This window comes from Dipodomys spectabilis, unplaced genomic scaffold (assembly GCF_019054845.1).
Source record: "Dipodomys spectabilis isolate Male_0828 unplaced genomic scaffold, ASM1905484v1 ptg000200l, whole genome shotgun sequence".
Lineage (NCBI taxonomy): Eukaryota > Metazoa > Chordata > Mammalia > Rodentia > Heteromyidae > Dipodomys > Dipodomys spectabilis.
Window position 1 is genome coordinate 764274 of NW_024870877.1, and position 11385 is coordinate 775658.

General features: G+C 34.9%; 1 non-coding gene across 1 annotated transcript; it reads left to right on the top strand.

Annotated features, from left to right (window-relative positions):
• Nucleotides 1-1219: 1219 nt before the first annotated feature.
• Nucleotides 1220-1326, top strand: LOC122121981. Its single transcript, XR_006150076.1, has one exon. It is a non-coding gene; the product is annotated as a U6 spliceosomal RNA (small nuclear RNA).
• The last annotated feature ends 10059 nt before the right edge of the window (nucleotides 1327-11385 follow it).

The window sequence follows — 11385 nt, forward strand, 5'->3', positions numbered from 1 at the left end:
TTTTTGTCAGTTGGTATAATTGTGTTCTACACATTTATTGACAGGTTACAAATTATTCTCAAACTTTAAAACATTAAAAATACTTTCTTTTTTTCTTATTTTCTTGGCCAGGAAATCAGCAAGACCTCAGTCAGCATTTCTCACATAGGAATTTTCACATGGGTCAGTTAAATATATATGTAGAGTCCAATTTTTTGAGGACTCACTCATCTGCCTACAAATTCATGCTGGTTGTTGGAAAAAGAGCTCAAGTAAGGATGCCATTTAAAACCTTATAACTTTACTCTTTACCAGGGTATTCTCCTGCTAAATTGGTGGTTGAAAGTGTCTACAAGACTAAGCAATCCTTGAGGAGCAGGGAGACACCATATGACATACTTACTGAGGTTTCCAAGTGACTTGCTATCACTTGTACTGCATTTTGTAAGTCAAATCTCTCTAAAACTACCAGTTTTAAGAGATCAGAGGAGTGGTAAATGAACTCTTAGAGACAAATACATCTTCAACATATATTGTTTCTAGTATTCAGTTTAAGGCATATTCAACAACTGGTGAAACTTGTGTTGGCTGTAATTATGTGTCTTTCTCCATGTGTGCATGTATACGTGTGTATATGTATGTGTGTGAATAGTAACATACATGCGTACATTATGGCTTATATCATCATTTATTCCTTGCTATCAAATAAAGTAAGGAATCCCTAAAGTTTTAACAGAAACTGTATAGTTAAAGTCTTAACTCTTCACTCTGCTTCTTTACACAAAGACTTTGCAACTTCTCATTAATAAAGTTTCCATAAACTCTGAAATGTACATACTTAGTACTTAATGTCTGTTACCATAAATCTTAAATACTTTATAGAAAAAATTTATACCTGCCAAACGGTCCTATTTTGGGCATATATAAGCAAAATCCCAAAATTAAGCATATTTAAAACCTTAAAACTTTTAACAAACCTAAACACTTGCTGCAATGTTCATTTTGACAGGTGCCTTGTATAGAATAATTGAATTCCTCCCCCTACACATCTCTTGGACTACAAATATCTGGAATTATTTTGTTTTTGGCATGTCTATCTTGATTTTATTCCTAAATGTGTGCTTATGTAAGAAATATATGATTCTAAAATTTCACAACAATTCTTTTGAACTTAATTTTGTTGAATTGTCTAGTTTAATAAAATCAATAAAAATTATACTTTATATAAAAAAAATGTTCTGTGCTCAATTTAGCATCACATACACTAACATTGGAATAATACAGAGAAGATTAGCATGCCCCCTGTGCAAGTATGTCATGAAAATTTGTGTAGTATTCCATATTTTTACAACAACAGATGCTGAAAGGTGTGTGGTCACAAGGGAATCGTACTGCATTCTTGGTGGGAGTGTAAACTTGTTCAAATACTTTGGAAAGCAGTATGGAGGTTCCTCAAAAGACTCTACATAAAACTCCCGTATGACACAGTAATCCCACTTTTGGGGATTTACCCAAATGATCATAAACAAGACCATATTAAAACTACCAGCACAACTATGTTGATTGCAACATTATTTATGATAGCTAAGATATGAATCCAAACCAAATGACCCCATTAGATGAATGGATCAAGAAAATACGGTATATTTACACAATGGAATTCTATGCCTCCATCAGAAAGAATGACATCGCCCAATTTGTTAGGAAATGGAAAGACTTGGAAAAAAATTTATTGACTGAAGTAAGCCAAGTCCAAAGAAACATAGGTCCCATGATTTCCCTTAATTTCAATAACAAATGTACGTCTGGGATAAGCAGAAAAGTTCAAAAGATATGTGCATATAACCAGATAAAATGATGTTAAAGAAATTGAACCCCAAAATAGGGACACAAGTGGTTTTTTTTTTCTTGCTATTGTTTCTCAGGTACTTATAATGTGTGATGTCAATTTTTTGTTTTTTTGTATGTTTCTCCCCACGATATAACCCCTGTTTTCTCTGTATTTGAAGTTGGTGCACATACATCTTGAATGTATGCTTCTCTAATTTGGGGAGGGGAAGGGAAAAAATGCTCAAATAGGGATACAGGTTGACCCATTGTAACAACGAGATGCACAAGACACTATGTTGAAAAATGAACTTTACAATTTAGGCGGAGGAAGGAAGGGGGAGGGGAGTGTACTTGTGGAGGTGGGAGGGAAGGGATGGTATGGGAAATATAAAGGAGGAGGTAACAATGCTTGTTAGGAAATGTACTAGTTTCCTTGTTCTTGTAAATGTGACCCCTGTGCACAGTATTATTACAATAAAAAACATATAAAAATGTTCTGAGATGGAAGAGTTTATTTCCTGTATTTTACTCATATTATATCGTTAACAAAGAAATTAATGCAGAACACTGATATGACGGTAATTTGAATAAATGTGTGTGTGTGTGAGTAAGGCAGCGCTCAAGGAAACACGCGCGTGCATGTGAACACACGCCATGCATGTATATTGGCGTGCTCAGAGTTTAAAATCAGGGCTTCAAGGTCTTGCTAGGCCTTTCCTATCTAGATTGGTGAGCTACTATATAAGCTACATCTCAATTCCTGGCTCTTTGCTAGTTCATTAAACATTTTGAAAAATAATTTCATGAAGTTTTTTTTTTGGCCCTGATTGGCTCCCAAGTGTTATCCACAGAAATCAGACTCCAGAGCAAATATTCAGAGTAGATAGGATTATAGCTGTGACCAGCCAGCACAAGGCTTTTAGAACAATTTTAAAAAATAAAAGAAAATTTACTTCATGGGGGCCTGTTTTATCATCTCCTAATTTGAAAGCCTTTTGAAGTGAGTATATGTCAGTTTGGGGATTGTTAAAAGATAGTAAGTGATGATATTTAAAAGTTTTAGTACTTTTTAAAAATGAAACTGGAACTGTGTGACAGAAGAAATTTGGTTGTCTTCGGACCTCAATTTGTAAGCTCAGCTCTGTGTATGATAACCCAATGTCACCAACACATTCTGTGTTGAAGACAAAATGTGATAGAAAACAATCACCAAGGGCAATATTTGCTATGCTATTATTTCTTGGACAAAATGAATATTGAATTGAGAGTGTAAGAGAATGGAGAGATTTTACCCACCTTTTTGGTATTGCTGAAAGACTTTTGGAAACTTTGACTCATTTCCTTCCTCACTGTGTGTGTCTTTGGGCCATGCACTTAGTGTCTTTAACTACAATTTTTCCCAACACTGCAATGGTAATAACATTAGCATTATAGCGAATGTTATCTTAAGAATTAAGAGAATAAGACTTGTGAAACACTTAACATAAACCTATGAATGAGCTTTGATTTTAGCCAGCATTCTTTTTTAAATACCAAATAGAATATGATAAGTAATACAAAAACCATTACATGTAGTGTGAGCAACCAGAAGTAATATCTATTGACCATGCTCTGCTTCCAAGGAAGCCAGCTGGATAACTTCTCATGCTGTAAATCAAACTGGTTATCTTATGTCGTGATAGTGTAAAAGTATCAGGGACAGAACGATGAAGAAATGTTGTAGACAGAGGTGAAATCCATATGAAAATGTGCAAATCTGATAGAACATAAAAGTATCTGAGCAGTATATTGTGTTTTACATCATTTAAGTTACATCGCAAAGATAAGGAAGACCTGGAAGAATAAATTGTCTTTTTGATATTCTATCATAGGTCCTTAGAGGCATCAACACTTTCCTCATTCTTGTAGAGGCATCATCAGATGAGGGGAAATATATTTTTTGTTTGCTTCCTTCCATTTATTCTTCAGTTTGAAATCTGAACTACATGAAACTGAAAGAAACCAAGTGAAATTAGTCGTGCAGCCTTTGGAAAGAACAAAGTAAAATAAATAAATTATATATAGTCTTGTAAAAGGTCTAACTAAATTGAGTTATATAGTCTCAAGCCTCAACAGAAAATGATTTAAGCAATATCATGTTATTAAAAAAATTTTAAATGTTAAAAGCTGCTTAATTTTTTCCTTTTACTACCTTGAATTTATTATTGATTTGCTATAGAGAGATTAAAGATGAGATTAACAAGAAACTTGATTAAAAATGGACAAAAATTCTGAATAGACATGTTTTCCAAAAAGCCCTGAAAATCTCCTGTGGATTTACAAATTTGTATTTAATAAAACGTCTATGTTGGCTGAATGCTTTGTGAGCAGAAGTCATTAGAGAAATGCAATTCAAAATTACTATAATACTACTTTGTAACTATTATAACTCTTATCAAAAATATCCAAGGACCCAGGTGTGGTGGTAAAGGCTGGTAATTCCAAGTGATTGGAGGTTGGAGAAAAAGGATTTGAGTCTAAGGCCAGTCTTGGGTACTGCACACAGTAAAAACCTACCCTTTAAAAAAACTCAAAAGGTAATAATGTTGGCTGGCGACACTGTGGAGAAAAGGAAATTTTCTATACTCTTAGTCAAAATACAGGTTAGTGTTCTCATTGTAGAAAGTAGTATGCAGTTTTCTAAAGAAATCCTGGGCTGGGAAGGTGGCTCAGTGGTAGAGCGCTTGCCTTGCATGCTTGAGGCCCTGGGTTCGATTCCTCAGCACCACATAAGCAAAAAGGAAAAAGCCGGAAGTGGTGCTGTGGCTCAAGTGGTAGAGCGCTAGCCTTGGGCTGAAGAGCTGAGGGAAAGCGCCCAGGCCCAGAGTTCAGGCCCCACTACCGGACTCCCCCCCCCCCAAAAAAAAAGAAATCCTAAGTTGAAATATCATCTGACCCACCAATCATGTGAATATTTCTCTCTGGGTAACTCATAAATATATCTGTAGTTCATTGTTATTCACATTATTCACAACAGCCAAGATATAAATCGAAGTCCAGTGTTCAACTACAAACTAATAAAGCAACTGTGGTACATGCACAAATATCTTTTTCTGTTGAAACCAAAGTAAATTTTTTTATTATTTTCCTGTCTCTGTGTGATTAACCTCCAAATAAGAAATCCAGATATATGATTTAATTTAGCCAATACTATTTATTGAGTATAAGGACCTTCTACTCTCTACATTCTTCACACTAAGATCACTAAATATGATGAGTCTGAAATAATTAGTCTCTTTTTGACCTATGTTAATATTCTTTACAATGTGAGTGAAATGTTTAAAAAGTATCATTTGTTTTAGCTTAATTTCTCTGAAGAGACCATAAATGATATTATCAAAGCTTAAAAATGATTTTATTTAAAATTTAGAATTCAGGAAATGGTTTAGATCATTCTGGTTACTGTAGCCCTCACTACAACCTCATGAGAAAATTTATATTGATGAAGCAAAAATCTGAGGTTAGACATTTATGAATAAAAAAATCATGTCATTCTGAATATGTAGAGCTACATAACAAACATAGAAAATTTAGCTTTTAAATACCTGAATATGCTAGTACATTTAATTGCAGGGTAAGTACTTATTCTGAAAAGAGATAAAATTGCACTTATTTTGAAATGTAAACCTAAGTATTTATTTCAATAAAGACAATGTTTAAAATATCACTCATTCAAGAAACAAGATGTATAGTTAGTTGTTTTTCATGCCAATTATGTTCTCTAAACTTACTACAAACACTAGATTAATAAACTTAATTCATTGCTTTGTAGGGAAATAGCAATTCCGTTTCTTAAAACTCATGACAAAAACTTTTTCTCAAACAATTGCTAAGTAAGTGTTTTATATTTTTTGTCAAGGAATTTTATATTTTTTGTCAAGGAATTTTATTCGATAAATTTTTATTCATTAAATTAACTAATTGACAAACAATATAAATTATGCATGGACAAATTTATCTAACACGAGTTTGTTGTTTTTTTTTTTTTTTTCAGAAGACAGATCATGGCTCTCTTAAAGAACACTAGAAGGCAGTGTGTTCTTTATTAATTTTTAGTTATTGTGTTAATAGATATTAATTGTCAGAAGTGACAATTCCATAATATATTTAACGTATTTGATTATACTCCCTCTATTTCCTTCTCATTACTCCTTCCTCCAAAGGTATTCTGTTTTTCACATAAAATTACAACTTTATATATGCGCATATAAACTAATTTGGAAGATTTAAGCTAAACTGCAAGTTAATTCAAGATATATTTTGAATTAATAGGATGAATAAAAACCCAAATATTTTTTGTTAACTTTTGAATTGAGCTATCATTATTATTATGGTTATGGTTAGGATCCCAAACAGAATTAGAATTAGGATTAGAGAAATAGAAAATTTAGGTTCATCACAGGATGACCCATTGCAACAATGATACTCACATGACACTACGTTGAAAATAAAGTTTACACCAGGGGAGGGTGGGGTAAGGGAAGTGGGGAGGGATGGAATAGTGGGAGAACAAGAAAGAAGTGGGTAACAATGCTCAACAAGAAACGTACTCCTTACCTTACACATGTAACTAATCCCTCTTTAAAGCATCTTTTCAACAAAATAAAATTTTTAAAAAATAATGAACAATAAAACCTGACAAGAAATAGAAAAACACTTAAAATTTATGTTCAAAATGCAAGTAAAATTTAGACCTCTACGCTGAGCAAGAGTTGGGATAAATATGAAAAAGTGGCTTGTTATTAACATGATGATTCGGTTATATGTATGCTTAGGATTAGGCAAGGTGTGCCAGTTAGAGCGGATTAGGATGAGAAAAACATGTAAGACATTGTGTAAAACTGCCACATATTTTAAGAGGAATGAATGGCAAGAATGAATGAAACCAGTCTGTGTTACTTTAAACATTCAGATAAAATTTGGTTTAAAGTGTGAGGTACATTTTTGTTCCGGTTAGGTTTAGGGAAGGATAAGCTTTAAGGTAAATTTTAGTTTTCCAATAAGAAGTAGAAGCCAAAAAAAATGTACGATTGAATAGAATCTAGACAATTTTCCTTACATTAGCCATTTGGTGTTAAATCAGAATGTGATTTGGATTAGGTTTCTGGTTAACCGGGTTTGAGGATAGAGTAAGAAATGGGTTAAACTAGTGGCTCGTGTCTATTATCCAAGGTACTCAGGAAGCTGTTTTTGAGGATCGCAGTTCAAAGGTAGCCCAGGCAGGAAATTTCATCGGACTTTTATCTCAAATTAACCACCATAAAACACAAAAGTGGTGCTGTGAGCTAAAGAACTCAGGGATCATGCCCTGGCCCAGAGTGCAAGCCCCACGACCGACAAAAAGAGAGAGAAAAAAAGAAATGTTAAATACTAAGTAAAGCTGAAACTTTTTTTAGGTTCTAGGAATCCAGGAAAAGCTGGGATAATGGAAGTACAATGTATTTCAAAATATCAGGGTTTCAGATCAGTAGGTATTGATCTCTGAACTTGAAGCTGATCCCTGCCATCCAATAACATCACATTCTTGTGAATATCTCTAGCTGGCCTCATGAGCATAGCAGCCAGCTGGGGCTCAGCTATCTGATGGCCTTGGGCTCCAACAATGCAATCATTTCTGTGCACAGACTGAAAACTATCATAGGTAATTTTGATTTATTCCATTCTATTCTCAGCTAAATTCTATGTTCAGGTTTGTATGTTTTATGATCTCTTAAATATTAATTACTATTTTCCTACATTCTCAAAAGTAACATATATGTCTTACTCTAAAATTCATTCAAACATGCAAAAAATATTAATGTAGTTGCTATCCACCTATGGCTCATATTTTAAAACCTGGCTACTTTAGAGGTAAAAATCAGAGGATCCTGGTTTAAAGCAGCCTATGCAGAAAAATCTGAGATATTTCTCCAATTGAGAAACCAAAATCCAGAAGTGGAGATGTAGCTCTCATTGTAGAGTGTCAGCTTTGAGCAAAAGGACTAAACAGGAATATTAGGTCTACTTCTGACTCCATTATTTACTCATGGAACAAACACACACACACAAACACATAATCTACATTCTCTTTGACTCCCCTTCTTGAGCAGTATTCAATGCCATTAACTTAATGCATGTTTTCTCCAAATTATTATGGTAGGGAATAAACTACATTTGCATTTATGATAATGCACTTTTTGTACATTTTGTTTTGCAGTTTTTTTGTACTTATGTGAGAGAACAGTGTTTTGTGAAGACTAAACAGAAATCAATGTGTCAGTAAATCGGTAGGTGAGAGACCGAAAAATACAGATAATACCACTTGAAATTTTATTTCTCCAAATTTAAATATATATACATATATATGTTTTTGAATTTTCTGCCAAGATTTTATTTCCATTAAAATAATCTATTTTTTCCATTATATAAATTTAACATATTGTATGTCTCAGAGTAGATTTATATTTACAGAATTTCTTTCCTTGGAGACAAGATTCTGCAGTGTAAATCTGGCTTTCCACAACTCCTACTTCTGTCTGGCATTACCATGTGGTAGTATAGTACCATGTCCAGCTATATTATTTACATTTTGTACATTAGAATATTGATATGAACAGCTTTAAGCCACATATCTTCATGAGTATGAATGAATTTCTTGCAAAAAATATTATAGTTACTGAGTGAAGCCAATTATGGTAGACATGCCTGTAATCACAGCACCCAGGAGGATTGTAAGCTTAAGAGCAACCTGAGCTACACAGCAAGTCCCTTTGAAAACAAAACAAAACAACAACAACTTGTGAGCTTGGAAGTGGGAAAGTATTGTTAAGTGGGGTGATAGGAACATACAAAATTGTGTGTGTTTGTGTATGTGTTTTTGGTGTGTGTGTGTGTGTGTGTGTGTGTTTGTGTGTGTGTGTGTGGTGTGTGCGTGTGTGCTTGTGCTGGTCCTAGGGTTTGAACTCAGGGCCTGGACACTGTTCCTGAGATTTTTGCTTTCAACAACTTGAACCAAACTCCACCTCAAGCTTTTTTAGAGGTCAATGGAGATGAGTCTGATCCATTTTCCTGTTCTGGCTTAGAACCTTGATCCTCTTTTCTCAGCATGAGAAAACAGCCATGAGTCTGTATAGTTGCTGTTTTACTGTTAAGTAATATAGTAAACATCAGGCCAGTTTATACTCCTTCCAGCAGCTTTTGAGTGTTTCACACACACCTAAGATAAAACCCACTCCAGGTTTGATGACATCCAGATCTCATAATGTGAGATTTGTATTGTTATTCTCACTTTAACTATGAAGACTTTGAGCCCCAGAGAGTTTAGTTAATTTTGAGTCCTTATCTCGTATACAGTGGAGCCTGTATTCAAGTTCGACTAGGTCTATTTATTTCAGAAAACATGGAGTCATCGTCTGTTCTAGTCAACACGTGTTCTAGCAAGTACTGCTCTTTAAAAGCACAGTTCTGTGTCAGATAGCTTATTTTGCTCTCTCTTTAACTGTTTGCACCCCTTTTCATAAACTAGGGAAAGCACACATGATGAGAAGAGCCATTTTTGAAGGGGAAATTGATAATGGGTTTTGAACTTGGTATCACATACATATTAGTCAGATCTTCCATTTGAGTTAGCCTCCAGCACTATATTTCTGTTTTTTCTTTGTATTATTATTACAAATATGAGCTACACAGAGTTTATAGTCATATAAGTCAGGTATGGATATATTTCTTTTTTGAAATATCACCCCTTCCCTTGCTCTCTCAATTTTTCTCTCTCACTGGTTTGGTTTTATTAACTTCCACCTCCTCCTTCTCCTCCTCCTCCTCTTCCTCCTCCTCCTTTTCCTCCTCCTCCTCTTCCTCCTCCTCCTCCTCCTCCTCCTCCTCTTCCTCCTCCTCCTCCTCCTCCTCCTCCTCTTCCTCCTCCTCCTCCTCCTCCTCCTTCTTCTTCTTCTCCTTCTTCTTATCATTATTTTGCTGTAGAGGAGATAGTTACATACATGTGGTAATGACTACATTTCCTTTGTATTTGTTTTTGTTTCAGTCAGTAATCAGTCTTGAACCAAGGGCCTGAGCACTGTCTCTGAGATCTTTTGCTGAAGAATAGCACTCATATTGAGCCACAGCTCTACTTCCCTGAGTGCATTTTTTTTTGGATAATGTTACCCTTTCCCTTCATCTCTTCATTTTCCCGTCTTTCCCCACAAACAAGTTGCATAAGTCATTTTCAATATAGTACCAATTGAATACCACTGTTGAACATGTTCATCATGTCTCTCTTTTAAAATGACCCCTTTAACTTCTCAAAGAGAGATAAATGAATAAACATGACAAAAATGAAAGAAAACAAAGAAAAATATCATCTTGTTTGTTTCCTGGTCACTGGCTATTTTTGAGATAAAATGTGTTTGTGTGTGTATGTGTGTGTGTGTGTGTGTGTGTGTGTGTGTGTGTGTGTGTGTGTGTGTGTTTGGGTGTGTGTGTGTAAATACTTGGGCTCGAAATCGGGGAGTTGACTTTTAGCTTTTTTTTCAAGGGTAACTGTGTGTGTGTGTGTGTGTGTGTGTGTGTGTGTGTGTGTGTGTGTGTGTGTGTGTGTGTGAATAATGGAGCTTGAACCTAGGGAGCTGACCTATAGTTTTTTAACTCAAGGGTAGCCAAGTACGACTTGAGCCAACCTTTACTTCTTGATTTTGAATAGTTAATTGGAGATCAAAATTTCACAGATTTTTCTAACCTGGTCTAGCTATAATCCACTTTCCTCAGATCACAGCTAGAGTTACAAGTGTGTACCACTGGCCGTGATTGGCTTACATTCTTTTTATTAAGTACTTGAAATGTAAAAGACAGTTGCAACCATAGTAAAAAAGAAATCCATTTAACGTTCCCAGCTTCATTAACAGAATATACAGAATTCAGGGTACCAGAATCACAGATGGGAATTGCCATGGATAAAACCCTAGGAGAAGAAAAATAACATAAAGTAAGAAGAATGAACTATCTGCAGTACATTGGTAACATCAAGCTTGACAACTAAACAAAAGAAGACCTGTGTTTCTATGTATTGGCATTCATTTCAATTAGCATCATTTCTGTATGGTCATGTATATATTCATAACTTCTGTGCTACTCTAATCCACTTTCAGGAGTAATAGGCCAATGCTACTCATTGCAAGTGAGGGAAATCATAGAGCTCATGTTTCTTTGGGCCTGGCTTGATTAACTTAGTATGATTTCTCCCAAGTCTTTTCATTTTCTTACAAAAGGGACTATGCCACTCTTTCTGATAGAAGCATAAAATTACATTCTGTAAATATACCATATTTTCTTGATCCATTCATCTATTGAGGGGCAACTGGGTTGGCTCCATATCTTAGCTATTGTAAACAATGCTGCAATGAACATAGTTGTTCTGGTAGCTTATTGTGCCCTAGTTTGAGATCATTTGGATAACTGTGAGGAGTGGGATTGCTAGATCTTAAGGGAGTTCTATGTTTAGTCTTTTGAGGAACCTTCATACTGCCTTCAGAGTGGTTGAACCATCAGTGTGGTAGGGTTCTC